The sequence below is a fragment of the Aythya ferina genome, assembly GCF_964211825.1.
Source record: "Aythya ferina genome assembly, chromosome: 4".
Lineage (NCBI taxonomy): Eukaryota > Metazoa > Chordata > Aves > Anseriformes > Anatidae > Aythya > Aythya ferina.
The window spans coordinates 75,505,941-75,519,463 of NC_140300.1; the positions used below are offsets into that span (position 1 = coordinate 75,505,941).

The window sequence follows — 13,523 nt, forward strand, 5'->3', positions numbered from 1 at the left end:
CATCTGCCTTCTCACCCTCTCTAGCTTTTCAAAATACTTTTTCTACTTACATCCAAATTCTCTCCGATGTGCTAGACAAGCTCCGTATCTAGTATATTTCCCCTGATGTAACATTCTCCTTCAGCCATTCCCCTACCACTACAGCTATGGTATTCAGACCATTTTTTCTTATAGTGCATCTAAGCAGCTATGGTTCGTTTTTTCTGTTTGCATCTTCATTCTTAGTACAAAGCATTACCTTATGGAAATATAATGCTGTTTATTAATAATAATAATAACAATAATAATTAACCAAAAAGTTGCATATGCAGTTCTTGTTAGGCAGAGTGAAAATCATGTTTACATTTCAGTTTATTATAAACATTTTTAACTTGTTATAAGAGCATTATTTTGAGTATCTCTCTCTAATTCCCTGGATCCTTATAGTCAGAAAACAAAACAAAACAAACAAGCAAACAAAAAAACAACAACAACAACAAAAAGCCTTTTTTCACCTTGTGTGTATTATTGGTCTTGCTCGTTTTTTTGTTTTTTGTTTGTTTGTTTGTTTTTGTTTTTTTGTGTTTTTTTTTGTGTGTTTTTTTTTTTTGCTTTTTTTGTTGTTTTTGTTTGTTTGTTTGTTTGTTTTGTTTTGTTTTGTTTTTTATCTGAACGGAAGATTTCCAAAATATTTTTCACCTTAGTTATCAGAAGAGGGGCCTCAGTTCTCTCAAGGAACTATCCCTTTTTGGAAGTGTCAGTTTGGACTTCTGGCATCTCACTCTTGCTTTTGGAAAAACTGAGAATAAAGTATTTTCTAGTCTGCCCTTGTCAGAAAGGGACATTATTCTACCTTATGAATAAATCATGTGTTCCTCTTTTATCTGTTGATAATCTTATATTTATTAGTGGACAAATAATCTGTTCCTCAAAGACTTTTTTGTGTTCCCTTGCCCTCAACTTGTACCTGAAAAGCAATTGTGATTCCAGTTGTGTCACTGTTAAATATGCCATTAATTACTTCACTAAGACGTTATACCATACTCTGAACAGACTGTAAACATTTTATGTCATTAGGTAATGCACTGAGGCTTTTTTTTTTATGCCATAATAGCTCTATTTATATACAGTGTTCTGCATAATTAGCTACTAATGAGGCTCTAGCTTTCACTGCTGTAAGGCCTAGATATCTGTTCCTCTTTCAATGAATTCATTTTTTGCTGTCTCATTAACACACTAAAAAACCTGAAAATTGCATTTTAATTAAAAGCTAAACTACCTCTGTCTGGAGACACTAATGAACAGAAACACTTTAAGGGAAACACAAAAATTTAGTCAAGAGGACAACATGCATGTATTGGAAAAAAATAAAACACAGGTAACATAGCTCACTCCCCCCCCCCACCCCCAAAAGGTAGGATCTTCTCCATTTTTTTCTCTTAACTTTGTCCTTTTTTTTTTTTTGCCTCATGACCTTTAAAAATAACCATAAGTGGAGATTGATTTCTGAAGAATTTTAACCCTGACACATTTAATGAAATATCAAATTCACTAGTACTCCATTATAGAAATATATTTGGAAACACTAACCCTGATGCACATGAAGAATCAAACCACCTCCTGTATCAGACTTGGTTTTGTACCTTCAGGAATGCTACCTACCCTCAGACTGACAAGTTACGAGCTAGACCTGAAGAAGTGATAAGACTACCTTAAAGTCATGAGGTGTGTGCGTATTTTCATTCTTTTCTGTCAATCTTCTGAAACACATTTCCTTCCATAACTGTAAAGGCTAGAAACATGAAAGCAGAAATTCATCTAATTACATGATTTCACAACCATTGCAATAAAATCATAAGCATTGACCACGATGCTTCATTTCCTGTCTTCTACAAACACTTAAAGCAATTAATTGAGTAGCATACTAAAATACATCAAGTTGTCAGGTAGAAGCACTGAGTAGTTTTCAAATATAATACAGAAGGAACAGCATCCCAATAATCTTATTAACATATGTAAAAATTCAGTAGATTTTAAAATTTTCCAGCCATAGAAATGGAGACTCAATTTTTTTTTGAAAAAAAAAAATAAAAAAATACAAATAAATCTAAAATAAATGTAAAGAAAAAAGAAATGTTTGAAGTTATTCTGTGACCGAATATTCACTTTGCAGACTGATCTAAAATGTGCCAAATTCACAGGCTCTCAGGACATGCTCTATGGCATATTGCTTCTTGTCCTCTTGTCCCTTCTGGTGAGATGAGGAAGTCTGACACATATGAATTGCATAGAAATGACATTCAGATGGACAAAACTAAGTGTCTCGGATTCATCTGATCATTTTCCAGTTCTTGATAGCAGTAAGGAGGTATTACAGCTTCTTAAGAGCCTTGAATCTATTTTTAGTTAAGACTAGCTATTCTGCTTCAATTACAGTCTTATGAGGTTCAGCAGTCAGAGAGCTCCATCAGTATCCAGCAGTTAGCAAGGTTGTGAGAAACACTCTGTAGCCAAAAACTTACGCTCAGGCGAGAATCTCAATGAAGTAGTAATTTATTCTAGATTGCAATGATGGGCGCCCCACAAGCAGGAGAGTGTACCTACTAGTTCCAAAGCACAGTTTATATACTTCTTGATGACAGAACCCTCCCCTGTTTCCCCACTGAGTGTATAATTCAGATTCACAATCTATCTGATGCTTCACAGACAATGCATGGCCTTCACTTGCCGGCCTGTTAAATTTCAGATTTCTTTTGATATTTTTACTGTTTAAAGTGGTAATGTTTCTTCACTTATCTGATTTGACTTAGCACCGTGATTTTCACCTAATTGCTCTTAGGAGTCTGGTTGTCTGCATTTTACAAGGTCACCTGCTAAGCTTTCTTATCACTGTGCATATCTCATTACCACATTCCTTTCCTGTAAATAGTGTAACTCTGTAAAAACATTTCTATTCCCACAGGATCAGTATCCTCACTTTTAACTTCTACCTTATTACATGCTCTATTTCTGATTATTAGTGATTATATATTGGAACAATAAGTCTTCAGCATCAGTAAATTCTCACAATGACTAGATCTTCGGGCACACTTCTGCTTAAAGTTAATTACAATATTAAGATTATAGAAAAACAACATTGTCTCACTCAGATTGAGCCAACACAAATGTCCCAAACGTAGGACATCTGAATAGTGTTAATAAGCATTGATTGCTACCTTTGCATGTACCTGCCAAACTAGTTATCTGTATACTTTTGATCTAGTTGCTGGCGTCTCCTAAATCATGTAATAGTAGGAGAATTTACACAATAAACTTTAATAAATCACCCTCACCCTGGAAGTTAGGCCTTATAAAAGGGTGAATTCAAGCACAGATTTATTAACCTTTTAAATTAATTAAACTGTAAATTCTTTCCACCAAAACTGTGTTGTGGCAGCTATCCAGTGATTGACCTTCCTAAATTACCCTACTTTGAATGAATTTGAAACATCACTGTTTCCAAGGAACCTTCTAAATCCTTAGCCATACAATCAGTTTCATCTTCCTTGCTGTTATTTCCTAGAAAATGCATTCCCATGCCAAAGTATGTGAGTTTTCACTAACAATTGTGTTGCTAGTTATTCAGATCTAGTCTTTCCACTGACATGTCTCTGCTGTGTTTCCCAGTTACTTCTTTAATACCATTTTCTACATGTATCTTACATCTCATAGTTACATACCAAATGCTTTAAAAGAATCCAACACAGCTGTTCAACTTTAAATGCATCAATGACATGGATACAGGAATCTAATGATAAGTGTTGCCATTACATACATCTCCCTTTCTCTTTATACTCTGTCTTTAAACTGCTTCTAATCTGGGTTTAAGGAGGCACTAACAAATTTGTCCCATCTCTTCATAATCACAAAAGATATTTACACTTAAGCATTCTAAAACATAGTGCTCCTTGATGACTAATTATGATATCCTTTTCATTTCTGAGGTGTAAGCACTGGTGAAACCAATAATTTTATGTTGTCTTTCAGGAAAAAAAAAAAAAAAAAAAAAAAAAAAAACACTTTCTAAATTGAAAAAATTGCTTTTAGCTTACAACCAGCTAAACTCAGAATTTTATGTGCTTTTAATAAAACGCAAGCACAACTCACTTTTTGTAACAGGAAATTAAGAGCCAGATTTCCAAACAATTAAAATGAAACACCTACATAGTTTTGAAGAACCTATCTAGAAGCCATCTCAACATTTAAGTTTTTGAAGAACCTTTAAATAGCTGCTCCATAAGATCTCCTCATAATCTAAGTAATTCAGAAAAAAAAGCATGTTGGTTTTCAAGATTCAAATAGTTCTTTTAATGTATGTTTATTATCTGAACATTTTTTTCAGCACTTACATAATTTATGCAGAATGACTAATAATATAGTTTCCAAATTATGTTATAAAGTTAATGTGAAAGCACATAACCATTTGCAATTAAATAACACATGAGGACAGTATAAGAATTAACATGAAGAGGAGGACCATGAGACATAGAGAAGCAGAACCTTTGAGACAATGTATAGTTCTCAAAATATTTAGAAAAAACATTCAATATTCTTATACATAAGCACCCATAAAATATTACAATTAGATGACAATGAATGGACTGTATTATTCTTATTGGAAATTCTGGATAACAACCATATCAGAGGAATGCACCAGGGGGAGAGAGCATCATACAAAGACTTTGGGATTAACTGTCTACTTCCTTTGCAGACAGAATTCTGAACTTTCCATTTTGCCTCACTTCTTTGGATAAAGTTAAGCTCACTCAGTGGATGACACCAGACCCCTCTATATTCATATGAGTTCTGGTTCTTAGTCTTAAATTCAGGTACTTCATTCTGATCTCTTTAATGTGAAGAGTGCCTTAATCTCTTATGAAGGCTTTTCCTAATATTAAACTAAGTGAAGGTATTAGGAAGGCTTAGCAGCACATTCTCCCTAAAGATGAAAATCCAAAGTAAGCCAACTTAATTAAGAATTAATTCCCTTTAAATCACAGGCTGAATTGTTCATTTCTGCTTCAGTCACTAATCAATTATTTGTGGCATGAAATGATTTACAAGACACGGGCAAATTAATTAAGGTGACAAAAGTGATTCCATATCTTGTCAGAGATATTCCATCCTATTTTTAAAATTGTATGTATTAATAAAAAGTTTTGGCCCCCTGATAAGACTGCATGTTATGACTTTGATATTTCTTCACATAGATGCATACTGTCATTTTCATTCTATTACAGCAACCCTTCTTACTCAAAGGGATAATCATCAAAATTGCATTTTAAAAGAATACATTAACTCCTTAGGAATTCTCTGAAAGTCTTCTGAATTCATGTGCTGAAACATTACTGGGTCCTTTCAAATGCTTTACATCAAGAATGCGAATATAAATAATCTCCCAATTAATTAACATTGTTACTGTCCTTCAATGGAAAGAACTCAACCCATATATTGAATATTTTCTTTATGGTGAATGAAAGATTGTGCTATTTAAGCAGCTGAATACACAAAGAAGGCTACGCAATTATGCTGGAACATTTCCATTTCTGAATACTAGTTTTAAAATATATTGGAATGAGCTTCTGGATCCAGCAGGTAGAGGTCATAACAGCTGCCAATAATTTTTTATTTTTTAAAACTTGTTGCTAACTAAAGGAAAAACTGAAATATACTAGGAAATTCTTCTTGACAACAGGGAAAATAATAAAAACAAGAGTTGTTGTTCCCCCCCAGTCAGCTATGAAGACTGAGTAAACAGGATTAGTCAGCCAGCTTCTCTCAGAAAAATACTTTAATGGATTCTGGATATCAGTATACTAGTAGATTGTGGTCTTCAACTGAGGCTTAAAAAGAAACAGTCCTTTAAGAGGATCTACAGCTTTCCTCTCCTAATACTATTTTGAATTATCTACCATATTGCACAAATCTGATTTATTAAAAAGCAAACAAGATTGCTTTAGGAAACATTTTCATCTCTTTTGGTGATGAGGATTCTCTGTTTATAAACTACAGGATGAGTAGCTGACATATTTTAATATGTGACTCATGTAAATCCCAAGGAATCCTTTTCTATATACCACTGGATAATGATTTTAAATGTTCAAAAAAGTTCTTCATTTCAAATACACGTACTTTTTAATAAATCATGAAAAATAATAATATAGAATACTAGGCATGATGCAGAGCGGTAGAACAACAGATACAAAAAACGTGTAATAAAATCTAAGGGGCAACATCTGTATTTAGGTTATCAATAAATTTATCATAATGTTGCCATACGATTTAGGAACATAAATTGTACTGAAATTAACTAACATATCAGTTGAAGCATTGCTTTTCAGCCAGTGGCCTACAGACTCTTTGATGATCATGAGTCCCATGAAAAGCTTACTTACAAAAAACAAACATATTTGTCAATAGATTAAGGTTTGCTACGGAGAAAATTTGTAATCAAAACAGATGTTTGTAGGGAACTGCAATGAAGATATGTTACAAGTGACTAAACTGGCCAGTTGTTTGGTCATCTCAGATGAAAATGGCCTGTATTTTTCCAAAACTAACTTCACTATGGCACTTACATCATAAAACTGAATTTTAGGCCAACCACTTGCATAGAATTCCAGGCAATCATCTTCACTGAAGATCCCATTGTTCTTAGGAGTTGTGGCTAAAAGTGCCCACAACTCCACTTAGGGAGGATGTTTTTACCAGAAAACAGCAAAAAATAATACTAATTTTTCATATACTTAATCATGTTTTGTTCTCACCGCTATATTTTCTTCATGTTAGCATATTTGCTAAAATTTCTTCTGCTCTGAAAAACAAACAAACAAACAAACAAAAATATTAACTGTACAAGACAGTTTCATAAAAATACTTTAGGAAAGAAAAAAACAAATAATTGAGGATGAAATCCTGAACCTGCTTAAGTAAATTATAATATTTTCCTGGGGAAGTGGGTAGGAGTGATTCTGATGTTCACTGCCTATGGAGCCATCCTTTGGTGTATCCAACAATAGCTTCTGGTAGGAAGACTAACATTTTACCAGGAACTGTTAGAGTGTGTGGGGGCAAAGTAGCATTAGATTCAGCCAGTTCTTAATATTCTTAATTTAGCACCCAAAAGCCCTATACATGCAGCTCATTGTCTTAAATAGAATTTCCTTATAATTCACTCATAGTAGCAGACTTCTGTTCTTTTGGTTACTTTAAACTGGTTCAGATTTTAAAAATGGATCTGCTAGAATTGCTTTATAAAAATATTTCAAAGCTGGCAGGTCTACTCAAAGCAGTTAATGAATTAATGTTATCATGTGGTTTGGTTTAAATTTTAAAAATGATTGTAAGCACCCAAATATTTTCTTCCATATACAATAAGTTATTTGAAAATGTAGTATTAAAATATAAATCTTTATTCTTATTATTAGCTGTATAAGTTCATTATTTAGGCCTGCTTCAAGTGAAATCAACTGAAATTTTATTTCTCATTTCACTGAGACCTGGATTGAAACAATCTATGTTGATGTGGGAAATGACAGTCGCCAAGTTTTCAAATGTGATTGAACATGTGTACTAAAACAAAATACCATCACTCATATTAATAGTCATGATAAAAAATAGTTTTCATAGAATCTACAAGTTATACAAATGAATTACAGCCATTTAATTGCAAAATATTTTAAAAGTCATGATGATAACTTAAAAATAACTGCTATGCCAAATTTTAATAAAGATAATGATGGGTTTATTAGCTTTAAAAATGTGCATAATTTACAGGAATGTTGTATTAGCATTGGTGTAACATTTTCTATTTTATTCAGATTAAAATTGTGTAAATAGGCCATTTGAAATGTTCACATAGTATATTAAAATTAACTATTCAGGAATTAATTATTTAGCTTCTCATGAGAATTATCCTTATTCACATAGGAAGTCCCATTGTCTAATGGCATTTCTCATGCATAATCAGATGACAATGGGACAAGTATTAGAATTGTTCATGTGAAAAATACCAATTCCATCATTCTTTGTTAAAATATTTGCTGATAATGGTTCTTTTCTTGCAACTAGCTATTTCATTGTTCAGTGCCATACAGCAGACAGTGGGAAATTCATGATCACTGTGGGTGATCAGTTCCTTGCCTAACACATGACTGTAATTGAACAAAATCCTGTAGAGACAACAGTGTGAAAAAATATCTGTGCCCTTCCCATACCATATTTTTTAGCTAGGTAAATCAACATAAATCATCTAAAAGCACACATCAGGTACATTTTTGCTTCCACATTAGTAAAAGGCCATGTCCTACCCAACAGCCAGCTTGTTTTTAGCCACTGTCCTTATTAGGAGAGTATTTAGGAGATATTAGGATTAGGAGAGTATTAGGAGAGTATTAGGAGAGTATCCCAAGTATTTTCCAGAGTAAATCCCAACATTTTCCTAATAAGGAGAGTGGCTAATTTTAAGGAAAATGTTGGGATTTACTCTGGAAAATACTTAGGATTTACTCTGGTCTTCCAACAATAATCAACATGACAGATGGGTGCATTTTATCTCACTTTTGCCTTGTAAGTAAAGGGGTGGGTGCGATTTGGGTGCTTACAATCATTTTTAAGATTTAAACCAAACCACATGACAACCTTAATTCTGCTTCAAGTAGACTTGTCAGCTTTGAAATATTTTTATAAAGCAATTCTTTTTCTATTTTCTATTATTCTATTTCTAATTTTCTATTATTCTAACACCAATTTTAGCCACCATAATCTCCATGTTTTACTGAAATTGATTTATTCTAGGACTGCAATTATGTCCTACCCCAGCTGTGAATACTAGCTCTGCACAATCAGCAGGGATAGTATTAATCACTACTAGTATTCACTAGTTATCACTAGTATTAATTACTACTAGTAGTAGTAATCAGCTTCAGTTCTCGGTGCATCAATTGCTTTTCTGTTTTCTCTTCAAGCAGGTTCTTCAACCAGGCTTCAAATATGTCTATGAAACCTGACCAGAATCCACAGTGAATTTTAAGCTTACACATCTTGCTTTTTAACTGTGTGTCAGTTGGAGAAAAATAGATGTTTGGAAGCAATCTTTTGCAACTTACAAAAACTTTGCAATAAGTATCCAGTGACTGTTGAAATGAATTGGATATGTCATACATAGCCACTTTCAGTAAGTTTTGTGTTAACTGTGCATAGCACAATTTAATCTGTAAATTCAGCCGTGATGTTGCAATTAATTTATATGTTATAGTTACATGTAAACATCAGACACAAATAAAGAAGTTTCCCAACTTCCAATAGCAATGCCTTGTAAGAAAGAAAGAATGAACCATCAACAATATTTGCTTCCCAACTGAACTTAATGAAACCATAATGTTGCTAACACAATGAAATTAAAGAATAAAGGCTAGGAATGTAAAATAGCCAAACGGAAAATGCTGTAGGTAATGTTAATTTCCATTAAGATACTGTAGCCAGGTAATTTCTGATAGATGTCCCTGTTCCACATACTGCAGGCAGAACTGGTGAATAGCTGCTGAAGGCAATAGGTGTCTTCCTATCTACAGTGGATATATTTTGGATCGGATAGCAATGGTCACTGAGAACTAAATGTTATCAAGAGTAAGAAGAGACCAAGCACCTAGTTTTCTATTCAAAAGGCATGGGGAAGAATTACAATATTTCCGAAGAACAGAAGACCAGTGAAAGGTAATGAACTTTCACCAACACTGTAGCACTGGTATCAACAGCTTTCTACTCCTTTCTAAAGAGAGGAGGGCAGTTTGCAGTGATAACCAGACCTCATGCTGTAGACATTGTCTAAGACACTTCAGCGGGGAATATAGAAACACAAAGTGTCAACTTTGTGTGCAATTTGGCCAGCCCCCCTGCACAAATCTTTTCTAACATAGTAATGACCAAGAAGCTTAGCATTGACAGTGGTCAAGACCAAACCCCGTCCCTAGCCTTGGGAGGATTTGTTGGGAATTGTTCCTTTACCTAGGGCATTTTTCCCAGGGGCTATGTTTAGACCTTCCCACTCTGGACCATGCTGAGGTAGTTGAACAGTCACAGAGTTTTCCTGCCTCAAGCAAATCCCCAGGAATCAGGTCTGGTTTCCATACCTGAGTCTCTTCCTGGTCCCCCCAGCAGTGACAGAACCTGTTCTTTGCCTGGCAGGGTGACTCCCTGCTGCCTTCTCCCTTCAACACTTGTGCCAGGCACTATGTGGGGCAGCCCAGAAAAGGATAATGCCCCAAAACTGAGACACAACTTCACATCCTCTCCTTTATGCTCTAGAAAGTGCAGAGCCTCACCCACACCAGGCATCCTGCAGAGGACCAGGTGACTGCAGAGCATTTACCAGTTCATCATCCCATTTCTGCCTGGATGCATGGACCCAAAGGTTGAGCTGTTGTCCTCAGAATTAGCAGATCCCGAACCAGCTACAGTAGTTACATCATTTTGCAAATTAGAAGACCCTGGTTACAACACAGCCCTCTGGCCCTTCCCCAGCAAATCCCACCAGGGCAATGCCCTTCCGATGCTGAGCTAAAGGAGTAGTACTTTGTCTCTGAGTCCCTGAAGAACAAATGTTACAAATGTCAGGAAGTGATTCTTACACCCCCAACCCACAGTGACATGATCTCTTTCTGCACAAGCACACGCTTGCTAAAGCAGAGGAGGAGTCACTAAATATGATTGACTTCTCAGACAGGGAAAAATAAAGACAGCAGTTCAACACCGGGGTTTGATTCAAAGAGGAAAGGATCTTAGGCAGCACTTGGATTGGGACTTGCTTCCCCTGCATCCCTCTTTCTAAATTTTATACTACAAAAGAAGGGAGAAGAAAGCAAGAGAGAGACAAAGAGAGAACCCTTAGCATGCAGCAGCTATAGCAACTACACTTTGCCCAGCTTAATCCAATTCTTAAAGGAGCCTGTCAGAAAGACTCAAGCAGTAGGAATGATTCACAGCTCTCTTATTCAATACAATTTGCAAAACAGCTTCTCACCCTACCCCAACAATTACACCAGGGTACATACTGATGGGGAAACAGTAGTTCTGTCCTATAGCAGCTGCCTCATACTGGGGGTATGCAGCAGGGAGGTATTTCCACCCCCTTCATTATTTATTTTTTATATATATACCTTCAGACTTCTTGCTCTCATTCTCTATGTATGTTGCTCGGGCAAAGATTCATTCAATTCATATCCATGAAACTCCTGAGAGTACAGAAAAGCTCTAACTAAAAAGATAGTGAGACAAACAGAGCTACTCCTTCTACAAAGTGAAAATTTGGGCATGAATCATATATTTGTAAATTCTGTGCCTGGTACAGAATAAATAAATTGAAAAAAATATATAGTTTAACAAATTAGATAGAAGAATGGAAAGGCAGGGAAGGAGAGGGAACTTCTAGATGATCACCATTTAATCTATTGCTGAAGACAATAATGACAATGTTAAACTCTGCTATATGAAGACACTAAGTCATACTCCCATCCTATTTACAACAGTGTAAATCAACAGTAACTGTAAACTAGAGTTCTACCAGTGTTGTGACAACAAAATTTGGTCCACTGGGCTTTTACACAAACACACATTTTGTCACAAGGAAATTCAAGAAAATATACTATTCCTCTCACAGAGAAGTGATTGATTAGACAGCCTGAAAGTATCTTCTGGCTCTATCATGGTGCTGTTGTGCTGTTTGCTTTCTGATTTAGGCAGCTTCTTAGCAGAGACCTATGAGTGTCATTTGCTGCTACCAACACAGACAGCTGGAAATGTCCCCTGAATAATAGAGAGATTTCAGTCACCAGAAAGAGTGAAATAGCAATTCAAGATTAATGTGTAACTAAGTGAGAAAAGGCTTGCAATTAATGATATGCTTCAGTAATTCCTAAACACCTTTTCTTTGATTCTGCTTTCCTCAAAAATATGCAAATGAAATTTTAAAATTACACTTTTTTTTTTCTTTCTAATGAAGATAAAAATTCTGATGATAAAATGTGAGAGAGATTTGAATGGAAAATAAAAATGCAGCTTAAGGTTGGTGATATTAGCTGTCTGCTATGTCACCATCTATTTATTAGCCTGGTAGCTGCCACTGATCAGACTAAAGAAGAAAACAGAGTCAAAAAAGTTTTTGAATCATCATTCATTCTTGATTTTGACAAGAACTCATCTAAATCAATGTTCAGTAACTGCATCTAGCATCTATAGCAGGACTATATGTAATTTTATGGGAGTAATATTAGATTAGAAACCTTGTAGAATTACTTTGCAGGCTTCATTTAGCTTAAACAAGATGCAAGTTAATGTATTGCAAAGACAGCATACTTGACAAGAAGTGGATACTGAAGAATTGCAAATTGTGTACGATGAAATATAAAAACTTCTGTGAAAATAGTGTCTAGCAAAAAATGGAACATACTAATCTGGTGCAAGCCAACTCAAACATTCACAGATGTTCCGCTGAAAATGGTTTAGGTTACCTATCTAACCATTATTGAAATGGCATGACTATGACAATTCCTTGAGCCAAAACCCATAAAGTAACAATTGACAATTGCTTATTTGCCTTAGAATATTTCAGTAGGTCCTGCCACAATATTTTAAAAACCTGCATGGTTTTCTCTTATCATCCCTGGGACAACAATGAAACCCAAATCTCTAAAACAGTCTTGACAAGATATGCTTATCTGAAGGAGCTGCTATTCTGGCTCCTGACTAAATTAATTTTTAGTGTATAAGAGTATTTAACAGTGAACCAATATAATATTAACCATGCTAAGGATTACCTGCCAGAGAATCAAACACTTTTGCTTGTTTATTTTGCTATCCAAACACTTGAATATTGCCTGTGGCTAAACAGAGAAGCTTCCTCATTGCTCTGGATGGAACAAAATGGTTGTATCAAGGATCAATCTTTTGTGCTGCCAATATCTTAAACACCCTCCTACGCAGTTATAGCATATCACCTGGTAAACACACAGTCTGAAGGACCTAGACCAGACACTAATCAGTTTTCATCAAATGTATGTACTTTTCTATACCCTTGGGAAACTTATGTAATGCCCACTCTCCAAAAGCCATTCTATTTAAGATCTAATTTCTTCTTTAGTATCTCCCAAGTTCTTCCAATATATTTATATTTGTCTGTAATGTTAAATGCCAGACATGCGTGAAGAGAAGAGGAGGAGAGGAGGAGGAGAGGAGACCTTTGTCTTGCCACTTGTCTTGTGCAGTATGAAATGTTTTGATTCTCTTTATGGGACACACAAAGCATAAAAGGCTTATGCAGATAAAGAACTTCACAAGGTAGGGAACAAAATATAACTAATTTCTGCAGACGATATATACTTCAAGTGAAAAGACAATTACTTTTTAGTGAGTTTCTCTGTGTGTTTTTAGAAGCAGAACAGAAGAAGTCTTCCATTGTGGATCTGGATCTTTCTTCTTATCATATTGCTATCTCAGGCCTATTTCCCAAC

General features: G+C 35.0%; 1 protein-coding gene across 2 annotated transcripts in view; it reads right to left on the reverse strand.

Annotated features, from left to right (window-relative positions):
• The window catches only part of LOC311436111 (uncharacterized protein), a 209,328-nt gene that overhangs the window by 137,463 nt on the left and 58,342 nt on the right, over window positions 1–13,523 (reverse strand). The window contains exons 6-7 of one of the 2 annotated variants that reach the window (XM_084517934.1): window positions 6,786–6,832; window positions 1,691–1,771 (exon numbers count right to left, since the gene is read on the reverse strand). The gene's annotated coding sequence lies outside the window, so the exon portion shown is untranslated. The remainder of the gene's footprint in view (window positions 1–1,690; window positions 1,772–6,785; window positions 6,833–13,523) is intronic. The other variant, XR_014692603.1, reaches the window with a different exon arrangement.